Source organism: Gracilinanus agilis, chromosome 4 (genome assembly GCF_016433145.1).
Source record: "Gracilinanus agilis isolate LMUSP501 chromosome 4, AgileGrace, whole genome shotgun sequence".
In the NCBI taxonomy this organism is placed as follows: domain Eukaryota; kingdom Metazoa; phylum Chordata; class Mammalia; order Didelphimorphia; family Didelphidae; genus Gracilinanus; species Gracilinanus agilis.
The window spans coordinates 3686929-3706385 of NC_058133.1; positions in this window are offsets into that span (position 1 = coordinate 3686929).

Genomic DNA, 19457 nt, shown 5'->3' on the forward strand with positions numbered 1-19457 from the left:
ATCTATCTATCTATCTATCTATCTATCTATCTATCTATCTATCTGTCTGTCTGTCTGTCTGTCTGTCTGTCTGTCTGTCTATCTGTCTATCCATCTGTCTATCCATCTATCTATCTATCTATCTATCTATCTATCTATCTATCTATCTATCTATCTATCTTTCTATTTACCTAACTATATCTTAGTTGAATGTGTGCAGATTAAGAACTCATGTTTTAGAGGCAACAGGATCCTCCTGGAGCTTCTTGACATAAATAATGTACTGATAACCCAAAAGTTTAGGATTTCTGTGTAAAACTCTATATAGTGACATCTGGATGCACTTTGAACAATTTCGTGATTTTGTTCAACACAAATAACATTCTTATATATCCCAGGTGCAATTGTTTTTCCACATCATAAAACACCTCTTCCAATGCCCCATCTTGGCATGAAGATTTCCCTACCATTTATTCTAAAAGGCTGTGCTAGAAGAGTACAAATATTGGCAGGGCATACTAAGCTGGGTTGGAATCTGGTCTAGGCTCAGTGACAAATGGTATGTTTGTGTACATACATGCACACATATTTGCTCATATGGTTTGTATATGCATAAACTGTAAGAGGTAATTTGTAGAGCCTTGTCGGCAGAAGATTGGATGCCAGGTAATCACTATTTTCAATTATAACAATCCTAGAATTCTGTCTACAACGCTATAGATTGATTATGATCTCTACTGTGGGGGTAGAATGAAGAGAGTTGGAATTGGAATCAGTCAGATTGAAACTATATATATATATATATATATATATATATATATATATATGTCACTGAAGTGACCTTATTTTTTCTTGAGCCTCAGTTTCATCATCTGTCAAAAGGAAGGTAATCTTGGTTGCAACTATGTGTCATGTCAGAGTTGTCATGGCACTTAAATTAGACAGATTTTTTCGCACATTTTTTAACCTTTAAAAGATTGCAAAAAAGCCATTTTTCATCTCATTGTTCTGATATTGTTCAATAGAATTTCAGAGATGAATGGTCCCAGGACAAGTTCTAGTCCTTTGGTTATCTTTTCATGTTTAATGTTCTGTTGTCTTGTCTACAAGTGGGAAAAAGACTCCTTTTAATAATCAGATAATATATAATAGGATGCACACTCATCTTCAAAATATCTCTGATAGAAGTAAGCATGGTGGTAAGGATGATTAGAAATTCATCTTTTTCCCATTTTTTTAAAAATTTAATCTACTAAGTTTATATCATTTAATAGTAATAGTGATCAAACATATTTGTTCTGAGTCATCTATTTGCCAAGCAAGTGGGGATACATCATCAAAGAATGAAACAATTCCCACTCACAATGGGCTTTCAGAATAAAAGGAAAGAAATGCATACAAACATATGTATGGCTTAAAGATAAGATGAATGAAAACAAATCAATACAAGAATTTGGAGTGAGGACATTTAGGAGAGTAAGAAAAAGCTTCATGCCGGAAATGTCCCCTGAGCTGGATCTAAAAGAAGAGGGGGCACTCTCTGGAGGATGGCGATGCTGATTAACCCAAATTCTGTAGGAGTATAAAACCCAAATAACGAATGGTTATGTAACTGGGAGTTATATGAGCTTAGTGATATGGTATGAGCCCCAATAATGCAACCCACACAACTCATTCTATGATCCTCAGATGTTCTTCACTGGATGCTCACCAAATATGCTGAGTGCCTTATGCATATCACTTGCCATCATGTAGATATCAGTGCCATATAAGGACTTTTTACAACTTATTTAATCCTCACTTCTAGATCTCTGACTTTCCCATGAAATATTTCAGTCATACATTTTTCTGGTCATCTTCTATACCACTTCTCTGACACAATTCCTTGCTAAGCATGTGCTTTAACATACACTCGTGTACCAAAGATGTCTCCATTTTTCCTTTGTGGCAATACACTATTTTATTCTTCAAAAGTTTTCCATGATTTCCATCCATGCAATGACATAAGAGGAAGAATAGTTTTGTGAAAAAATAGGCTTTCCATAGATTGGAAGAATGGAGGAAGGAGCTGTGGTAATAAATGTGATGAAATAGTATTGTGTTATAAGAAATGATGGAGTAGGGGAGTAGCTAGTAGATTTATGTGGGTTTATTTTGTATCCTGTAACTTTGCTAAAATAAAATCATTATTATTTTCCTAGCTGTTTAGTTGATTCTCTAGGATTTTTTAAGTAGACCATCATATCATCTGCCAAGAGTGATCGTTTAGTCTCCTCATTGCCTACTTTAATACCTTCCATTTCTTTTTCTTCTCTAATTGCTACTGCTAGTGTTTCTAGTTCAGATTTAAATAATAGAAATGATAACGGGCATCCTTGCTTCACTGTTGATCTTATTGGGAAGGCTTCTACTTTATCCCCATTGCAGAAGATACTAGCTAATGATTTTGAATATATAATGTTTATTATTTTGATGAAAGGCCCTTCTATTGCTATACTTTCTATTGTTTTCGGTAAGAATGGGGGTGTATTTTTCAAAGACTTTTTCTGCATCTCTTGAGATAATGATGTGATTTCTGTTAGTTTGGCTACTGATCTGGTCAATTGTGTAGATGTCTCAGAGGATAGCGAGCCAGGCCAGGAGATGAAAGATCCTGGGTTCAAATGTGATTACAGACACTTCTTAGCTATGTGATATGGGGCCTAGCCCTTTCCACTCTTCTGCCTTAGAATCAATACTATTTTTTGACTCTAAGAAAGGAGGTAAGGGATTAAAAAAAGAAATGATGGAGGGAATGAATTCAGAGAAATAAGAAAGACTTGTATGATCTGATGCCAATGAAGTGAACAGAATGAGGAGAGAATTCTATAATGATACCAAAAGAGTAATGACAAAAAGCCTTGAAAAAAATAAGAGAATATTAACAGCAAAAGGACCAACCTTGGGGCAGCTGAGTAGCTCAGTGGATTCAGAGTTGGGCCTAGAGACTGGAGGTCCTGGGTTCAAATCCAGCCTCAGACACTTCCCAGCTGTGTGACCCTGGGCAAGTCACTTGACCCCTGTTGCCTACCCTTACCGCTCTTCCACCTAGGAGCCAATACACAGAAGTTAAGGGTTAAAATAAAAGGACCAACTGCAATTCTGGAAGAGTAATGATGAAATATGCTTTTCCTTTCCTAATAGGAATGTAAAAGCTTGAGTGCAGAATGAGACAAATATGTTTTGGGACCTCGTTAATGTGTATATTTCTTTTGATTGTGTATATTCTGATGTATATATTTGTGCAGGTTTCATTGGAAAAGACCCCGAGGTTGGGAAAGATTGAAGGGAAAAAAAGAGTTGGGGGGTGTCATAGGGTGAGAAGGGGAGTGTGATGGAAGCCACATGCATGAGCTTGTGCAGATCTTGGGAAATAGAGAACAGAAGGACCTTGTGTGCAAAGACTCAGACAGACACAAGTGAACCACGAAATGTATATTTGTTACAGGATTCATTTTCCTTTTATTCTTTTTTCTTAAAACCCTTGCCTTCCTTCTTGGAGTCAATACTGTGTATTGGCTCCAAGGCAGAAGAGTGGTAAGGGTAGGCAATGGGGGTCAAGTGACTTGCCCAGGGTCACACAGCTGGGAAGTGTCTGAGGTCAGATTTGAACCCAGGACCTCCTGTCTCTAGGCCTGGCTCTCAATCCACTGAGCCACCCAGTTGCCCACTCCTTTCACTCTTAAGAGGTTGTGGTGTTGAGATGGGACACTGAGAAAGCAGGATTTTATTATCTGAAAAAAATATTAATTTAAAAAGATGATTTTTTTTGTTTCAGACAAAACTATAGGTCATTAGCAAAACCATGTACTTTCTCTAAGGGACTCTAGGACCTGGTCTATGTCTGTTGCCATTCTAACACCAGGTTAGCAATTTTGGGGGTCCGTGTCACATGAACAATATGCAGAGGAGCTGGTCAGAGAGAATGAACAATCATCTTAGATCACCTTCATAGAACCTGTTGTCTGTCTCAACAAGGTCAAAGGAATATAAGACAAGTCATATTCACATCTGAGCGTCATTCAGTGGAGAAATTATGAGAGTTTGTGGACAATAATCCACATTGTCTACACTGATAAAATCAAAGCTCTTTGAATCCCTTTTTCCCAATATATAGATTCTTACAACTACAGGGCAACAGATTCACTCCAAATCCATTACTTATGTCTTAGAACTGTCCAATTTCAAAGTTTTTTTTAAGGGATAAGAACAATATTTGTTGAATGAAGAAAAATACCAATTTGAAAAATGAAGAGACAAATATGTTGTCAGTGTACTTGGTCTGAGAAATGATCTCCATCTGGTATTTTAAGTAAAACATTATAAATCCTCAAATTGCCTTTTCATGTGTATCGAATTATGGAATACATCATTTTTATATTAAGTTATGAATAACCCTCCTTGCCTCACCTTCTGCAAAGGCAAGGAACATTCCACACCAGCTTTTACCCCCCAGCTCACAATTTCCACAGCACTAAATAAACTAGTACCATTTAGAATAAACAACCCATGGTGCTCTGCTGTCAATGGCATGAATAATACAAAGGAAGAAAGGAGAAAGCAGAAAAGCAATCATTTACATGCATTCAGGAAGACTTTCCAAATCAGTTATTTAAGAAAAAAACTGTTGAAATCCACATACAAAAGGCTTGCAAATATCACAGCTCTGAAATGCACCCACTTCGAGGCAAGATAATATTCACCGAATGAAATTCTCCAGAGAAAACAGTTGCCTGTTTTGAAAGCTTTATTGAAAACTTTAAAGCAGGCTTTTAAAAATATTTTTTCCCTTTTTCATTTGGAAACTAAAGGTCAGTATGATAGGCAGAACACAAAGCCAGCGTCCTGCCCACAGACAACGGCTCACACCACCTTGGAAATGTTGCAGAGGTTGGGGCCTCGAGGAGACGTGGGCCAGCCAGCCCAGATAGGCATCAGCAATAACAGCTAGACTGGCTACTTTGGGGGGAGAGCAGTGCTAGATCCAAGAAGCATCCCTTTGGGAGTATTGTTGGGCTTAGAATTAAATGCAAAAGAGCTCAGATGGCCAGGAGGTAAGCACATGGCTTTTTAAAATATATATTAGATTATTATACATATTATATATATAAATTTATATATTGCATATATAAAATATACATATATTGTATAAAGTTTAGGTATGTATGTATATATTATATGCACACACATATCTATCTATGTATCTATTGTCTACCTATGTAGCTGTGTATTGCTCTCTCTATTTGTATTTATATCTTCTGGAGGCATTCAGTGAGCAACTCGCTATTTAAGGTATAGTCATGACAGAGACATATATAAAAGGTTTTTTTTTTTTTAATTCTGACCTTGACAATTATCAGCCGATGTGGGAATTTCATGAAGACCCAGAAGAACCAGGATTCTAAATGTCAGTACAAATCTATAGTACACACAGCTTATGCCAGTAGAGAGCAGTGATGGGCCAGATGCGCCCCCTGAAATGTTCTATCTGGCCCACAACATTATTCCTAGTCTGACAAATACAATGAGTAGGACACAATACAATGAAATGTTGAAAGAGTTGCCTTAGAAACAGATGGCCCCCTTTTGGCCCCCTCTTTGAAAAGTTTGCCCATCACTGCTTTAGAGTAATTATTCAATGCAGTCATTGATTTCAAAGCTGTCATGCTTATCTGTATCTCCTATACCATTCCTTTCTTTCTTCTTCCATGATTGTTTGAAGTATTATAATTAGAGACAAGATGTCAGATAATCTATTCAATTAATATTATAGTCGCCCATTAACTAATGACTTTCTGAAATTATTTTCCGTTTACCTTAAATATATTGTGCATTTACTTCTATGAGCATCTGTTTCACTCCTGGGTAGATTGAAAGCATCTTATTTTTGACTTTATATCCTTGGCATCCATCATGGTTTCTCTAATAGAGTTAGAAAAATGTGTATCTCTCTCTTTTTCTGTCTCTCTGTCTCTCTTTCCTTCCCTCTCCCTCTTCTTCTCCTTCTATCTCTCCCTCTCTATCTTTCTGTCTCTGTCTCTCTGTCTCTGTCTGTCTGTCAAATGTAGAACTTAAGAAAATAAATATATTGGAGTTGAGTTATTGAAGGATTACAGATGGAAAGAAGCAAGTCAAGTCAATGGCCTTGGTCAGTACACTGACCACTTAGTAAGACGTTACAATCAACTAGGATCTTCTGATTCCATTTGCATTCAGGGTCCCATATTGGAAGACACCTCAGATGCCATTTAGTTCAACTCATACTCATATGTGAACATCAATCCTCTTCCTCCATGATATAGATTAGCAAAGAATCCTAGAGGTGCCATGAAAATGTTTCCAGGCAAGTGCATGCTAGAGCTACCACTAACAGCCTTTAGATAAATGAGTTTTAAAAATCTTCATTGTATGCATTTTCATCTTAGAAATCAGCAATTGCTCTGAATCAGGACTTGATGGATTGTTTTATTGATTGCTTGGACTTAAGAAAATCTTCATAGGAAAGGTTAAATTTGTGGGGATCCGTGCATACTTTTTAAGGAGCTTGATTGTTCAACATTTAGCAGCACTCTTTATTACTTTGCTAATTTTCCTTCAGTTCAGCAGGAGTAAGAAGAAGGTGCAGGGAATGGAGTCATCCCCAGACTAGAAACCAAATGACCCTGTGCAAACAACAATGACCATAGTAGTAACAATAATAATTATTATCATTATAATTGAACTTTTCATAGTGCTTTAATGTTTACAAAAAGCCTCTGCCTTCAGAGGAAGGCACACCATTATTCTGAATTCAAGGACTCCATTCTATTCATGGATAGACATTTTTAGAAAATAATTTCTTTACCACAAGCCAAAATCTTCTCATCAGGAAGTTGTAGCCATTGCTCTAAATGGAATAAGATTTCTTTTTCTTCCATAACATAATCTTTAAGAAAATTATGTTTTTCTCCTCAAGACTTCTCTTGGCTTTTGTTCAAAGGATGAACTTATGGTGGAGCTTCCAGACCTCTTTTTACCTCTTCACCTTCCAGGCACACTCCAAACTGGTCATTATCTAATTTAAAATGTGACACATGAAGTGAACTCAGTACTCCAGATGTGGGCAAAGGCAAGAAATACTGGGTTTTGGAAATGGTGGTTGTACTGATAGTTTTCCTTTGTACTTGAAGAGGACCGAAATGTCATCACTGGTAATGCTGTTTGACTTGCACATTAATTAGATTTAATCACTGATTTTTTTTCACTCATATGGAAATTAACCTTCTTTTTCAGCCTGGCTTCTTTTGGCTTCCTCCTTTCCCTTCCAAAGATCTCATATCCGTGCCTTCATGTGAATAGTGATATAACTCTCATCATTAAACTGTAAAAATTCCTCTTTTCTATCAAGTTTGACCCCAGTCATCCCCAAACATTTCATTTAACAGTTCTCCATAGTCCCCAGTTATTTCATTTGCTATTTCTTAGTTATAATTTTTTAAATCTGAAAATAATTCAAAACAAATGCTTCTACAGTCATTCTTTTGCATCTAAACAGATCCTCTGAACACATACCTTAGGGACTATTCTCTATGGTCCTCAGAACCATGTATCTCTCATTAATATTTTATTTGAGAGAATTGTTTATTTTTAAGTTGATTTTAATCAATTCTATATATATATATATATATATATATATATTTTTCCCTGTTGCTTTCAGCAAGCAGAATATACATCCAAAAGGGGCAGTAGCTTAAACTTAGCTCCACTTTGGGTTCATGGCTTCTTCCACTGGGTTGATGACTTCCTCCACTTTCTATGTCGAAATACTTAACGACAAACCCTCATTGACTCAGAATCATATGCTGCCCTCTCATTTTAGCAGCACTAAGGGGAAAAGTCAATTTCTAGCCTCACTCGTACTGTGGCTGAATTTTGATAGCATTTATGACAATTTGAAGTTAAATGAATGTGTGGACACTATAGAAAGGTTTGGCTAAGATGGCCTTTGGTGGCCTTTCCCACTCTTACATTCTGTGATTCTAAACATTTGAAATAAAATTACATAAAGCAGCTGTTAAGGACCTGGGGGGAGGGAGAACACAAAAATGAATGAAAGGAAGGTAACTAAAGCAGAAAATCAAAGGTCCAAAAGGTGGGGGCTATTTGGTCCAGTGAATAAGAGGCTAAGTGATAATGGATGGTGAATCTCATGCATGCGAACATAAAGATATTTTTCTCTGTGTACACAAAGAAATAAATAAGAGGAAGTGGTTTTAAACTGTGGGTAAGAAAAATATATTAGATCAGAGGAAGAGCTCTGTCCAAATGATGATTAGCTAAGGTAGCTAACGGTAAAGTTCGCAACATCTTTATCTCCGGGTATCTTTTAGAAATTGAATCAATAGTGAATAATGCCTATGCACCCCCTTGCCTGGAAGTAACAGGACTCAGTGATCTCTTGAGGTCTTTCCATGAATTTGATGTTATGACCCTCTCCTGTGTGCCCATAGTTTGCTAGTTCCTGTCTTGAATTTCTCTTATTTTTCAGTTCCTCCTTAAAAAGTAGTTAAATGTCTGTGCATTTATCAATTATTTATATCAAGTTATCTTCACCTAAGTCATTTGGTACAAGGAAACTAATTATCTGTGTGCTTCTAGCCTGGCTGCTTCATTGACGATCTGGTTGTGAGTGTTTCCAGTTCTCCTCTGAGCCAGGAAGGCGCTCTCTTCCTGTTTTCCCTCCCATATGGGCCCCATATGTCACCCTATTCACTAGTTCAGATCAAGTTGTTTCTGAAATCTTTGTGATTCTTTTTCTTTGTCTTACTATCTAATAAACAAATCACATAATTCCTACAAAATGGCCTTTGATTAAGTGGACATCAATACCTGTCACTGTCTTTAATTCGTAGAATAAATTTCAGATTTGTATGGGCTTTTTTTTCACCCACTAATCATTAGGGGATATTTTTTCTCCCTCTTTGTTTCATGCTGAGATAGTATCCTAGTCAAAGGCCCAGGCATATTTAGGACATGAAAAGCTCAATGCTAAGCATCTGTGATTTTCTTTTTCTAAATGCCATTATTCTCACTGAAAATTCCTTTGATAATACAAGTAAGACCATGTGAACTGAGTGCAGGGAAGGAGGGAACACTGCTCAGCTTTAAAGCCATTTTCCATTTCTTAGAATGTGAAAGAGCGGCCAAGTAATTGGGGACAAAGTGAAGAATCGAGACTTTGAACTGCTGAAATATGAACAGATTGATGGAAGTCTGGAATAGAATTAGCTTCCCCTGGAAGGAAACTTAGATAGAGATCACTTGGTCTAATCCATTCATTTGTCAGAAGAACATACGGGGCTCTTGCTAGCTCAAGAGGTTTAATAGCCAAAGCACCCCAAAACATGTTGTGAGAAATAAGAGGATATTTCCCCAGAGGTCTTGCTGCAGGGGGCAGATCAGGGCAATGATATCCATGGGGGGAGTTGTTTTTTCCTTTGTTTTACATCCTAGGTTATGAGAGGTCCCAGAAGTAGTAAAGGGAAGAGACAACAGCAAAGGAGAGAGATCCAGAAGGGCCAGAAATCAAACACATTTTGGTTGGACAACAGGAAGCTTTATATCACAAAAGATGAGAGAAGCAGAAACAGTCACTTGGTATCTCTGCCAAGATGTCTCGTACGTATCACTAACAATATGCCATTTCCCCCCGAATGCCTACAGTTCCACATTTCCTTCTGTCAAAGGGACCATTATCAATTTAGCCATTCACCCTGCACTCATCTTCCTCCCTCATTCCACACAAAGATTTTTAGTATTTTTCTCATTATAATTGAAACTGGGAGTCACATGGATAGAAAGGATAAAGCACTGGACTTGAAATCAAGAAGATTCACAGGCAAATCCCACCTAATTATAATAATTAACATCATGGGAGCCCTTGCTACATGAAAAGTACTGTGCTAATTATTTTACAATTACTATCTCCTCTGATGCTTATGAGAACCCTAGGAAGAAGGCATTATTATTCTCAATTTACAGATGAGAAAACTGAGGCACACAAAAGCTAAGTTACTTACCTTGGGTTACACCACTAGGATATATCTGAGGCTAGATCTGAATCTGAAGTCTTCTTAACTTCATATGGAGCACACTATCTACTGAGTCAAAAGCTGTTTAAATAATAGTATAGTAGGGATGAGTGGTCCCCAAGACCTTCCCACCAAACTATCTCTCTCTCTCTCTCTCTCTCTCTCTCTCTCTCTCTCTCTCTCTCTCTCTCTCTCTCTCTCTCTCTCACCATTCTCATATAGACCTTCATTGCTTCTTTTCTAGATTCTTCTATTATAAGAACCTCCTAAAATTTCCTAAACCATCTCCTCTGTGTCCACTCCCTACCTTCTGTGATCTCTTTGTTCATAATGGAATTGTCAAACTGATGAAATTCCAAAGGCACAGGTCTGGTCATGCCACTCTCCTCTTCAAGGGTCTTTGGGCATGCCCCATTGCTTTGGAGATTAAAAACCAACAAACAATCCATCAGTTCAGTATTTGAAGCCATATGGAGTTTGGCTTTAACCAGTATTTCAGAAGTGATCATATATCCTTAGATATCAAACACTCTTTTTCTGGCAAATGGCTCTACATTCTTTTGTCCCATAAGATTTGCAATCTCCTATCTTTGTGTCCTTGCACATTTCCTCTGTCTCTTTGTTGGTGCTTTCACTCCTGTATTCATTTTATGGCAATATTTCAACATTGGTTGGAGAGGATTCTCATGGTCACTCAGAGCTACCCTGGTTTACTCTGCCATCTTGGTTCCACTCCCAGAACTCTGCATTTCCTCCCATGAATTTTATATTCTCTCCTCTTCCCTCTATCTCTTGGAATGCCTACCTTAACTCTTAGTTGAAGGGCAACCCCTTCTAGCATGCATATATAGATCCTTCAGTTTTAACAGGTGCCACTCCCTTGAACCAAAATTTTATGTCATTTTCTACATGTCTTTAATATGTTGTTATTGAGTTATTTCAGTTGTGTCTGGACACTTTTTGACTCATTTCTTGGCAAAGATAGTGGAGTGGTTTACCATTTCCTTTTCCAACTCATTTTAAAGATAAAGAAACAGAGGCAAAAAAAGGTTAAGTGACTTGCCCAGGGTCACACATAGCTAATAAATATTTGAGGCCGGATTTAAACTCAGGAAGATAAACCTTCCTGACTCCAGAATAACATTCTATTCACTGCACCATTTAGCTGCCCACCTGTACATATACTTGTCATTTTCCTGGTAGAATGCTAGTCCCCTAAGGGTTCCACCATACTCCTCACACTCATTGTTTCTCTAACAATGCAACAAATTGTAGAAATTCACTGAAAAGAGTGAACCAGTTTCTATTCACAAATAATTTACATTCCATTGAGGTAAACAAAGTGATTATGCTATTTTTCTGACCTCAAGTAAGTCAGACATTCTTTGTCCTAAAATTTCTTTTTGATAAAAGGAAGGAATTGGATGAGCAGATCTATAAGGAAATTTGAAATTTGAAATTGTATGAATTGTATGAAATTGAATACCAATATATGTTTTAACTGGAAATAAATCACTGCAACTCTGTGCGTCAGTGTCCCCATCTCAGTAATCATCAGGCGAGCTCTCCAGCTTGCTGGAAGGATATTGAAGCATCATACAAATAAAGTATTGGCATGGCCTGACACAAAGGTGATAGATTTGACAAGAAAGCAGCTAGATCATATCTTGCCTCAGTCTGAATACCTGTATGCCCTTAGGTAAGTCACTGTACTCACTTGGTTTCCCCATCTGAAAAAAGAAAAGGTTGGACTAGTCAGCTTCGGAGGTCCCTACATTCTCTAGGTCTATGATTATATGAGATTAGAACTACACATACCACCCATAGATCCCAATCCCATTTCCTTTGCTTCTCCATTGCTTCAGGTTACATTTCCCTAGAAGTGCTCCTTGAGACTTGTCTATGCATGAGGACATAAGGAGGACAGACCTAATTCAAATGTAAACATACCTAATTCCCGGAGCCACTTTGGGTCACCAAGGAAGAAGAATTTGTGACTCAATGCTTGCAATTGGATAAAACCAAACAAATGAAGCCATTCCCTTCTCCCCTTTCTCTGGGGATTGATCAATATTATCAACTACCACAGAACACAGGAAAAAGGACATTGAAGGGCAACTCAAGATCTGGGCACTGGTCTTGGCTCTTCCAATATGACTGTTGATATTATTTCACTTATCAAAAACTCCACTGTCTTCTTTATGTTATAAGCCAAGCTGAAGTCAAAAGCTCCAGAAAACATTTTGGAACCACAGGAACCTCTGGTGAGATTTTTTTTTGCAGGGTGGGGCGGGTGGGAAGGAGGCATGGGAAGGGCCCATTAACCTAAAGAACAGCTGATGTTTGCCTTGAGTAAGCTTGATTTTCTAGATCAGCTCCTACAGGTAACAGCACCAGGTGTGAGACATGTGCACTGTCAAAATATTCACCCAATATATCTGATCTTCAGCTTCAGGAGGGATTGTTTTAAACCAAAAATGGATTAGTTTTGACACAAACCGTGTTATCACTCTAATGAAGTGCCCTGGTGGGTTAGTCTATGTTGAGAAGATGCTTTGACCCTGAATGACAAGTATAAATGAGCATAAGAGCTCAATCAGACAGGAGAAGGGAAGAGCCTCCCATTGCATATCTTGTGTGTATGTGTGTGTGTGTGTGTGTGTGTGTACATGGATAAAAGTGTCACATTTCAAAGAAGTCAAAATTAATGGCATTGAAGATTTCTTGAAGTGAATCTTGGAACTAAATTTTTATTGTTGCTACTCTAACCCAGCCTTGCACCCTCTCCCCAGCTCATCTCAATCTCTCTTCTCTAGAGTTCTAAGGGAACTTTTTTGGATTTAACTCTCTTTCTCACACAATATTTGGGTGCCAAATGATCCCATTTGCTCTAGGATCAAAGAACATTCTACAGCAATCCTTGCCTGGCCCCATCTGAGAGGATGCTCTGATTATTAGCAATATTAACAGGTACTACTCCCCACTGTGGTTGTGCATGACATCATCGTGTCTCCTGTAGCTCCTAGGCCAGAGACAGCTGTCTATTTGGCATTCTTTTCATTGCTACCAGCCAACTGAGAAGCCCATACCAGGACAGGGATATGAATTGGGGCAGATGGACAAGCTTCATTGTCTTCATAATCACTAATCATCCAATTAGACTGAAAAAGTTCCTTTTCCTTCATGATGTGGAAGTCAGTGGCACCCACAACAGAATTTATTTAAACATTCTTTTGGGCACTCAGCCAGAACAGATTCCATTCTCTTTTGAATTCATCCTGGCACTTTCTTTGTATAACTCCCAAATTTTCACACTCTACCTTGTATGTGTTTATTTTTTCAATTAACACATTTATTTTCTCTCCTTCCCTCCTTCAGCTTTAAAAAACATTCTTATGAAAAATAAATATAGTTGAGCAAAACAAGTGTCCACATTGGGCAGATCCCAAAATAAATGTCTTATTCTGCAGCTTGAGTCCATTGCCCTTCTGTTAGGAGCTGAGGAACATAGAGTAGCATTTGTCGAACTTTCTGAGTAGCACTCTGCTTGGACTGAACTCCACACAAAATGTTCCTTATGCTCTGTACCTCGCTGTGCCCTGATCTCTCAAATTTCTTTTGGGTATTTTCTTCCCTTATGAGATTGCAAGCTCCTTGAGGGGTAGAGACTGTCCTTCATTTTCTTATTTGTATCTGTAGCACTCAGAACAGTACCTGGTACTTATGCTTAATAATAATTGAATTGTTCTCTGGAATCACAAATCACAGATTGTCATAGACCTTATCGGAATTTTAAAATCTTTCATCATTGTTTTTTTAATGTGTTTTTTAAAATAAACCCTTACTATACCTCTTGGAATCAATACTGTGCATGCGTTCCAAAGTAGAAGAGCAATAAGGATTAGGCAATGGGGGATAAGTGATTTACTTGGGGCCACGCAACTAGGAAGTGTCAGAGTCCACGTTTGAACCCAGTGGTACCCTCTGTCTCCAGGCCTGGTTTTCTTTTAACTAAGCCACCAGCTGCCCTCAATGTACTTTTTATTATATAAGTTTGTTCCCTGTTTCTGGTCATATTAGTCTAGATCAATGTCTAAATGGCTTCTTTATTGGGCCAAAAAGTGTGTTTGGACTGGCCTAGAAGCATTGTCATGTCCACCAAACCCTTTATGAAACCATTGTACTAATTGGGATGTAGGATTTGAGGACAGAGGCAGAGACAGAGACAGAGAAAAGAGGGGATAAATTGCCAAAGATAAGGAGACTGAGAATAAGACCAAGAAGTTTTCCATCTCCCAGTATAACTTTGGCTAGAAAAGGATCTTTTAGGTTTCCGAATATTGGAAAACTTATCCTTTGTATCACATATCTTAGCATAATACCAGGGACAACATGGGTTGGCAGCAATGTCTGCAGTGGGGGCCAAGGATGGAATAGAAGTAGATTCAGTGCTCTAAAACAAACCCAACAGGGGAAATAAAGAGAAAAACAAACAAACCAAACCCACACAATACCATAGGGGATAATCTTGAAATCTTCAGGATAAAAAGGGATTTCACAGACTGAATTAACTACATTGCAGTCTCTCAACTTGAGCCCACCTTCCCCCAGACTCTGTATATGTGTATTTGTTGAAGTGTGTTTCACAGGTGTCTGGGATCATTTATTGTGACTGTTCTTCCTCTATCACTTTAGTAAATATTTCTTTCAAAAAGTTAATTAATTATGGCTGACATATATATATATGTGTATATATATAAACACATATATCCTAATAATCAATAAAGGAAGAATATGGGTAGCTGAGACAAAAGAAGTATTCAGTATCGATTCCATGGCCCTTCAAATTTCTTCACACTTAATTGTTTCAAGTGTTTACCTCCTAGGAGATGAAAACTGCAGTCAGTCATTCAGTTAGTCATTCAACAACCAATTTTGCAACACTTTCTATGTGCCTAGCATTTTGATAAACAGTGAGATGTGAAATCAGAGACACTAGCATCAAGAATTCATATAATTAGGTACAAAAGAGATATGTACACAAAAATGGGAGGTGATGTTAGAGGGAAGGCACTAGCGATATGAAGAGAGGGCTAAGAGAGGTTTCATGTATCTGGAAAATTTGAGCTGAGTCTTGATGGAGGCTGGGGAAATCAGGTGGTAGAAGTGAAAGCATTCTAGACAGGAGGGACATGGAGTTAGAAGATGAAATTTCCTATCCTAAAGGGGTACATCAATTTATTTTGGTGTCTCTTTTCATATATCCTTCTTTTTCAACCAAAGTGACCCTCTCTGATCATTAGTCTCCTGTGTGTTCTGTCTCCCCCTTGGAATATCAGCTCTTTGAGGGCAGGTACTATCTTCCCTTTCAAGTTTCTGAACCCACTTTTAATAGCACTTACTACACAGTAAGAGCTTAATATATACCCATTCTTTTACTCTTTAAGTCTAGGTAGAGGCAATGATACAGATAAATGGCAGGAAATCAATGAACTGTAGTTTATGGGTCATAAAGCAAGAGTTAGACATTGGAAAACAGAAAGAATGCATATATTATTTTTCTGGGATTACTATTTTCAACATTTCAAGGATCTGAGAAATTGTGTATTGTGTTCATTTTCACTCTCAATATAGACCTTGTTCTCTCTTTGAGTTAGCCAAACTTCTTCACTCACTATTGAAGCTGAAAAAATTTATTCCAACCTGGTGATGAAAGGGAGAGGGAAGACAACTCTGCTTTCTCTAGCATAGGGAATTCCTAAGTAAGGAATTCTCTCACTGTTCTGCCAAAGCAGGCTAGCACCTTCTTGGTAACACTTGTTTTGAAAGTTTCCTGAAGCACAGAGATGTTGTCTTATGACTTTCCCAGGGTAATGTGTCATAGGTAGGTGTTAAATCTAGGTCTTCCTAGTTCCAAAGTCAATCCACTTTCCATGATGACACATTGTCTCTCCAGTCTTAGCAAAGTTGCTTCTCAGATGCTTCTTATACAATGCATTTCCAGGTCCATGACTCAAAAAACTAATTCCTGATCTAGAATGTCTGTGACCATATGATCATGGCTTCAACATGAGATATCCATAATATACAAAAGCAGAAATCTTTTGACAAATCTTAGTCTTTCCTGAATAAAATTAATAATTTAATTGAAGTAGAATTCAGGCAAAGTAGTTAATTTAAAAAATACATCAATAGTCATTAGGGAGATTGTGGAGAGTTTTATTTCTTTTTTTCCTTGTTTAGGAATTAGCACCATATGAAATTTGTTTTTTCAATTTTTTCCAAATAGATTATATAATATTAGAATTAATAGTTCTTTAAATATTTGATAGAATTCACTTGTGAATCAATCTAGCTCTGGTTTTATTTTTCCTTGGGGAATTCATCAATGGCTTATTCAATTTCTTTTTCTGAGAGGGAGCTATTTAAATATTCTTTTTTTGTTAATCTGGGATATATATGTATATACACACACACACACATATATATATATACACAGATATATTACTTAAATTGGTCTAATTTGTTGATGCACAATTGGGCAAAATAACTTGATAATTGCTTTAATTTCCTCTTCATTGGTTATAAATTTAGTGTTTTCATTTTTTAAATTGGTAATTCAGTTTTCCTCTTTTTCTGATCAAATTAACCAATGGTTTGTTTAGCTATTTTTCCCTTTTTTATAAAAAAAAAAAACTCCTTGTCATGTTTATTAGTTTCAATGGTTTATCTTCAGTTTTATTAATCTCTCCTTTGATTCTCAGTATTTCTAAATTGTTGTTTAATTGGAAATATAAAAAATTATTATTTTTCAATTTTTTAGTTGAATGCCCAATTCATTGATATGTTCTCTTTCTATTTTATTGATGTAAGCATTTAGAGATACAAATTCTCCCATAAGTACTTCTTTGGCTACATATCCCAAATTTTGGTATGTTGTCTCCTTGTCATTCATGAAATTGTTCATTGTTTCTAAGATATTTTCTATGATGCTCCTCCTTTAGGATAAAATTATTTTGTTTCCAAATAATTATTTATCTTTTTTTTTAGCCTTTGTTTGAGTGCAGAGTTACATTGATACTTGAGGGTTTCATGCTCTGTCTTGAATCCTCTTTTCCATTTTTCTCCTTCACATATTTTATTTCACACAAATTGGCTGCTGATGGTATCCACCTATATGACATGAAAGATTCTATGCCCATGTCATTGTTAAGACTTCTCTTTATGTCTAGAAGACACACCCAAATCTTAAGATTACTAGTTTCCTTCAAAATTCTGCTCAATTATTTCCTGTCTCCTATTCAAGTCCTTTCAGGATTCCATTGTTTTTGTCTTTGTACCTTTAGCAACTAACATGCTCTTTGGCAGAACATAAAAAAATTAATAACTGTTCATGGAATAAATGAAGGAATGTGAAGAGTTTTGAAAGATTCATCCCATTATAGGCCTGATATACTCAAGGCTGTTTGCTTCATGCCCTGTGATCTCTTTTGAAGAAAAAAGAGTGTATTGGGATAAAGAAGAGGTAGACTATTTGTTGTTTTTAAATTTCCACTATGTAAAATCTAGTTTAAGGCTTCTGAAGTAGAAGGAAAAGATCATTATCATTTAAGTATCACCAGAGAAGAACATTGGATAATGAAGATTGGCTCAGGGGGTATTAGAAGCTTTTACAATTTGAGTATGTGTTTCAAAGGAAGTAATTAAACCTAAAGATACTCTGTATTTAAGATTAAGACTTTTAAAAATATAGAAAATGTCAAGTTCACTTTACTAAACAGTAAATGAAGAAAAAATATGATGAATAGGTAGCCATTTATACAATTTACACTGTATGTCATATTCCTATAAACTTCCATACTATCACTTACAGAAATAATCATATGCTCTAAACCAAATTGAAATTTTTCTTCAGCTGTACTCCACTCATAAATGAGTGAGTATTCCTATTTTCCTATGTCCCTAGCCCCTTTTATTTCTAAAAATAACCACCTGCAGCCTTACTATAAGTAAACCTCAGATGTCTATTAATGGTGTTGATCATTGTTATTCTTTTGCAACATCTTACGTGAGGCTTCATTTTAGAATTCATAAAAGATAAAAAGAATTGGAGAAAAGACTCCATTCCATTGGGTTGATCTTTTCTAATAGGAATCTTTGATCTGGGACCTATGAAATTGTTTTTCTTTTTAATTTATTTTTAAACCCTTACCTTCTGACAGGTGGTCAAGTGACCTGCCCAGGGTCACACAGCTAGGAAGTGTCTGAGGCCAAATTTGAACCTAGGACCTCCCATCTCTAGGCCTGGCTCTCAATCCACTGAGCTACCCAGCTGCCCCCTTCTTTTTAATTTTTGATTACTCTATTGTAACATAATCAGTTTCCTTTGCAATCCTATATATTTTATTTCACATATTTAAAAACATGATTATGAGAAGGAGTACATAGATGTCAACAGACTTCCAGAGTAATCCATGTCACAAATGAATGAAGAAGCCCTGCTCTTTGGCAAATATACCAAAAGATGTGGGCATTCATTGTGCAGGGTGAGAACATATGGCAGTTTTGAAATCAGTTTCCATGCAATAAAGTATTTACTCCAGTGAAATCTCTCTAATGATTACTAACATCGATCCCCTTGTACAGATGATGATATTGAGATCAAAGGTGTTTAAGAGGCTTTAGTCTTTTCTAATTCCTCATTCTCCTTGGCTCTCTGTGGTCTTTGATCTCTCTGTGGACCTTGGCAACTATTTGAGACTTCCTTTCCTCCTAAATAATCTCTTTTCTCTATTTTTCAGGGTACGATTCTTTTGATTCTCCTTCCTTCTCTGTGTCCTTTGCTCAGTGTTACTCCAGATCATGCCCTCTAATCACAGGTGTCTTTTTCAATTAGGCTCTAGGCCCTCAAGATTACGGTCAGGGCCCTCTTTTCTTCTCCTTCTATACTACGTCACTCAGTGTTTCATTAGCCCCATATGCCCTTAATTACCATCTTAGGTTGATAATTGTGAAAAAATAATACTGAATTGTAATAACTCTTTTATGAAGTCTCTCTTGAACCTCAGTTTTTGAAGGTTAGCCAGCTTCCAAGTAATTTACTCCCAGACCTCAAAACATCTCAATGGTCTTGCTTTTCTTACAAGCAAGGAGGAGAACTACTCTTTATTTACCTGTAAACAATACCTTTCTTATGTAAGAAAGGTCAGCAAGCTTTAGCTGCCATATTGGCTTGGATGGACCTAGCCATATGGCAAGGAAAATGAGGTATGTAGCTGTCCTTCAGAGACCTACTGCTTCTTGTAATTAAGTAATAAGGAAGAAGTTGGGATCTCTAACTCTACCTCCTCATTGACTGTTTACCAATGA